This window comes from Tupaia chinensis, unplaced genomic scaffold, assembly GCF_000334495.1.
Source record: "Tupaia chinensis unplaced genomic scaffold, TupChi_1.0 Scaffold143976_1, whole genome shotgun sequence".
NCBI lineage: Eukaryota > Metazoa > Chordata > Mammalia > Scandentia > Tupaiidae > Tupaia > Tupaia belangeri.
Genome location: NW_006203827.1, coordinates 673,210 through 679,105, shown reverse-complemented (window position 1 = coordinate 679,105; position 5,896 = coordinate 673,210).

Genomic DNA, 5,896 nt, shown 5'->3' with positions numbered 1-5,896 from the left:
TCACACGAGTTTTGGATGCTGGAGGCCCAGTTATCAGTGGGGCATCTTCCTTTCTCCCCAAATGGCTAGATCGCAGGAGCCATGGAGCTGTCTGTCTCTTGAAGAAGGGCTGTTCACACGAGTTTTGGATGCTGGAGGCCCAGTTATCAGTGGGGCATCTTCCTTTCTCCCCAAATGGCTAGATCGCAGGAGCCATGGAGCTGTCTGTCTCTTGAAGAAGGGCTCTCTAATGATGTTTTATATTTCTACTATGTCTGTTATTATATTGCCTGTTTCATTGTACATTTGATTTACCTGTATTGTTTCTCTCTTCTTGTTAATAAGTCTTGCTAGTGGAGTATCAATTTTGTTTATCTTTTCAAAGACTCAGCATTTACTTTCATTTATTTTCTGTATAGTTTGTTTATTTTCTATTTTATATATTCTGCTCATATATTTATTATTTCCTTTCTTCTGGAGATTTTGGATATTTTGCTGTTTCTTTTCCTATTCTCTGAGGCACGATATTAGTTGATCCATTTGCCTTCTTTCTGTCTTCTTCTTATGTGCACTAATTGCTATATGCACTAATTCAATCTTGGTTGAAATTGTTTCTCACTTAACACTTTCAATATGTCTTCCCATTCTTTCCTTGTTTGCATTTTTTTCCATTGAGGCATCCAGTGTTAGCCTTATGAGATGACCTTTGTAAGTCACTTGTTGTTTCTCTCTTGCCAGTTTTAGTATCTTGTCCTTATCTGTGGTCTTGGCCAGTCTGGCTAAGATGTGCCTTCAGGAAGATCTTCTTGGGTTGATTCTATTTGGGGTCCTTTGTATTTCTTGAATGCTATGAACTTCCCTCTTATGACTGCTTTAGCAGTGTCCCAAAGATTATGGAAACTCGAGTCCTCATTCTAATTGGCTTCCGTGAATCTTTCAATTTCAGTATTTATTTCTTAAGCAGTTGTGAAGTCATTCCAGAGAAGTATTTAGTTTCCATGTATTTTAGTATTTTTGAGGATTTCTCTTGAAATTAAACTCAAGTTTAATTTCATCATGGTCGGAGAAGATGCTGGAAATAATTTCTATGCCTTTGAATTTGTAGAAGCTTGCTTTGCGCCCTATGATGTGGTCAGTCTTCTAAAAGGTTCCATGTGGGGGTGAGGAAAAAGTGTATCTTGTGGTTTTTGGATGGAAAATTCTATAGATGTCGGTTAAGTCCATTTGATATATGGTATCGTTTAGATCCTTTATCTCTTTATTTTTTGTCTAGATGATCTGTCCAGAGGGGATAGTGCAATTTTGAGGTCTCCAACAATTAGTGTATTGCAGTCTACCTTCCTTTTTAGATCTAACAGTCTTTTCTTCACAAATCCGGGTGTTCCTGTGTTAGGTGCATAGATATTTATAAGGATTATATCTTCTTGATCGATTGATACTTTTACTTTGTCTCTTCGAACAGTTTTTGGTTTCAAGCCTATTTTGTAAGAAATTAGAATCGCAACTCCAGCTCTTTTTTGGTTCTCATTTGCAGGGAAAACCTTTCTCTAACTCTTCAGTTTCAGTCTATGTATGCCTTTATCTGTGAAGTGGGTTTCCTGTAGGCAACAGATAGAGGGTTTTGTTTTGTTTACTCATTCAGCCAGTCTGTGTCTCTTGATTGGAGAATTTAATCCATAATCATTCAGTGTTGTTATCGATGTTACCAGACCTGTCCTGACGTTTAAGTTGGTCGTTGTCCTGATTGCCTTTTATTCCTTTGATTCTGGCTATTACTTCTTTAGTTTTCCTGGAACAGTACTTTCTTCAGAGTTTCTTGAAGAGCTGGTCTGGTGTTGGCAAATTTTTTCAGGTTTTGTTTGTCTGAGAAGGTTTTCATCTTTTTTTCCAATATGAAGGATAATCTTGCAGTATATAATAATCTTGGTTGAAATTGTTTCTCACTTAACACTTTCAATATGTCTTCCCATTCTTTCCTTGCTTGCATTTTTTTCCATTGAGACATCCAGTGTTAGCCTTATGAGATGACCTTTGTAAGTCACTTGTTGTTTCTCTCTTGCCAGTTTTAGTATCTTGTCCTTATCTGTGGTCTTTGCCAGTCTAGCTAAGATATGCCTTCAGGAAGATCTTCTTGGATTGATTTTATTTGGGGTCCTTTGTATTTCTTGAGTGCCTCTCTATACTTGGCAATTTTTCTTCCAAGACATCATGGAATAGGTTTTCCATTCCCTTATTTCTTCACCTTCCGGGATACCATTATTTGGATGTTATGGTGTCTAATGCAATCTAGTATTTCTCATATATTATCCTCATGGTTTTTGTTGTTGTTATTTTCTCTATCTTTTTGGTGTTTTTCTCTAGGTCAGAGGTTTTATCTTCTATGTCAGAGATTCTATCTCCAGCATGGTGTAATCGGCATTTAATTCTTTTGTGAGAGTTTTTGATTTCCTGTATTACAGACTTCATCTCTAATAGTTTCATTTGATACTTTCTTAGCACATCCATTTTGTCTTTCATGTTGTGGAAGGATTTCCTAATCTCTTGTAGTTCGTTGTCTCTTTTCTCTTCCACCTCATAGAATTTGGTCACCATGAATGTTCTAAATTCTTTCTCTGGCATTTTCTTAACTTCCTCTGTTTTTTTGAGAAATGTAAGAGAGTCACTGTGTTCTTTTGATGGAGACATATTTCCTGGTTTATTCAGACCTGAGGCTCTTCTACTCCTTCTAGCCATTAGGAGATATATTAACTTTGGAATACCTTTTAGGAGAATGTTTCTTCAACTAGGTGCAAGTGTGTTTCCCTTTTTCTGTGGCCTGGTGAGTGCCAAAGTCTCTCTTCTGTTGTATTTAGCAATGTGGTCCAACGACGAGTATTATATTCAGGTATCTGAAAAGCTGTATCTGTTTTGCAGCTGGTTCAGTAAAAGGGAGGACCCTAAGGAGTCTTACAATACTAGGATATTTCAAAACTGTGATTCTAGACCTATGTAGTCTTTCAGGGCGGGTGGAGGAAGAGGAAGAGAGGATCAAATAAGAGGAAAGAAAGTAAGGAGAATAAAGGAAGTCGTGCACTGCGCTAGCACAGGGGTCTGAAGATGAAAGTGTGGCCTGCTGTAGAGCTGGGGGCACTCCTGTGTGGTAAGGAGAAGTGTGAAGTTCACAAAAGAAAGAAGAAGAGAAGGGGAAAATATCCTTACCTGGCTGACAAAGATAGAGGGTCTCTGGGCTTGGAGTGCCAGGACTGGAGCTGGAGCAGCAGGCCCTGCCTCAGTGTCCCTAAGGCCAGAGGTCTGGAGATGGAAGTGGGGTCTGCCGTAGAGCTTCGGGAGGTCCTGACTAACAGAGATAGAGGTTCTCTTGGCTTGAGGTGCCGGGGCTTGAGCTGGGGCAGGAGGCCCTGTCTCAATGTCCCTTAGACCAGGAGTCTGGAGATGGAAGTGGGCAAAATTTAGCTATTTCTATTGCATGAAACACTTAAAGATAACAAATAAAATTGCAGCTGATGGCATCACATTAGTACAATTAGATTTAGAACATATATCAACAAAACCTTAATTTTATCAATTTGTAACTCTTAGACTCTTCCGCTATAACTCAAACTTTAACCAACAAGATGTAGACTTTAATTTTTTTCTTATTTTTCTTTACCTTAGCCATGTTTCCTGAAGACAAAAAACCTTACCATACAAATATTTTTCTATATTAAATTTTTTCTTTTAACCTTTTTACCAAAAATACATTTCACAACTGTAACCTTTTTATATCATCTATACCTGTTTACTGTTATTTACCCTTTTTCCTTTTTGTTATGATTGTACTTTTAGAAACAACCTTAACCTCTGACTTAGATAAATTATTTTAAAAAACCCCTCAGTTCTTATTTGTCTCTTTAAGGGTTATCTGAGACTTGTTCAGTGTGATGGCCAGATGTCCAAGGGGAGCTGTTGGGGTCTCAGGCCCCATCAATCCTCAATTTCAGAATCCAGCATGAACTCAGAAGTCTTGAGATCTTTTTGGAGCTCAGCACATTCCTGTCTCTAGTGACTAACTCCACAGTGGGGACAAGGCACCAGCGGGGGAACATGAGGATGCTGGTCATGCGCTATGTCCAGTGTCCAGGATTCCCACATTGGAAACGGAGTCTCTTCTGGTTAGCGCCTGTGCCTCAGAAGAGACTCTGTTTCCAATGTGGAAAATGCATCATAGAAATGTATTAAACAAAGCAATCACCCATGGATAGTATCCCTAAAAGTGTGTGTTCAAACTGCTCCACATATATACACATATATATATATATGTATACACACACACACACACATATATATGTATATATATATAAATGTAGGCATACATATATCTATAACATATTCATACATATAAGTCAAATATAATGCAAAGAAAAGTAAAGTTACTCCATTTGGCAATGCTCCTCATATCATTTAACATTAAAATAAGCCTGATTTTTTAAAACATTTCCTTTTTGGATGTTTCAGAGGCCCTCTGTAAACATCCAAAAGTTATTTTGAGGTCAAAGAACTTAATTTAGAACTTGATCTGGGGGAAACCTTGTCAAAGATAATGAAAATCTTAAATACTTGACTTAACTGTCAGCAGAAAATGAAAGTTAAATGTTCCTCAAGTACCTTAGGACTGAAAAAAGATTAACTCAGTGTCTCTTGGCAACAAAACTAAAGAAAGAGCTAGTCGTGAACCCATTTCCCATAATACATAAATACCAGCTGCTTCACTAAACCAACCATATTAAGATAGACATAATGTTGCTGATCAGTTAAACCCTGGACAAAATATATACTGGAAATCGTGAAGATTTTCAAATACTAAACTTTTTCTTTTACCATATTCAAAACTGACTTTATTTACTTAAGTCATATGAATTTGAAAAGCATTTAAATTAATTTGTATGGGCACTATTTTTTATAAACCAAATTGAATGGAATTCCTCAAGGCCTTTTCTCTTAGATATACAATATATGGTCCATAATAAGTATGCACGCACACACTCATATACATACAAAGGATCTCATACTCTTCTGAAAACTTCTTTGTACTTTTTTCTTTTGCCTCTTTTGAAGAAGCTCCAGATATTATGCCTTAGGTGTTCATCTATCTGAGGCTCTGCTAGAAAGCAAATGAAGTTTTTAAATAGACTTGAATACTCTTCGCCAGCAGAAGGGGATCCCGCAGAGCTGAGAATGTTTTGTATTTTAATTCTATAATTGCAGATGTTGGATTACCTTTGCTTTAGCATCTGCTCAAAAGCCAAGGAAACAGCATGAAACCTAGCTACATATTTATCAAGATTGTTGAAAAACAATCTTGCAAGTCAGTTTTAAGAGAAAATGTTTATGATACAGAGCAAGAATAGGTGTGCAGTCTATGAGGAGCAAGTAGGGCTGAGTCCTTAGACCTTATCTCAGTTTGAGGAACCTGGCATGCTCTTAACCAGCCTAGAAGGAGCACGTAAACCTGTGTATGTTTTGAATTTTTATTTTACTAGATATTTACAGAGAGATATAACTGCTGAATAGTATTATTTACCATTTTGTTTTAATCTATCTTGGGTATAAAAGAAGATGGGATGCTTTTTCATTAAAGACTGAGGATCAGAGGAGTCCCAGTGTATCAGGATGCATTGCAAAGAGGTGCTGGTACCTTATGGGCAATTTCCCATCCAGAGACAAAAAAAGAGGGCTTAGAAAACGTCTTTTTCAATCCTCTTGAAATGAAATATTGGAAATTTGTTCCCCACTGTGAGTCCAGAAAGTGCCCTTTCCATGTGGCCTGGGTACCTCTGTGAATTACATCCCAGCATGAAACTCAAGAGCAAGGGGCCTGCTGACAGGATTGTCTGGGTTTATCTGTGCTGGGACAGTTGTCCCCTGCTTGTGTTTTGTC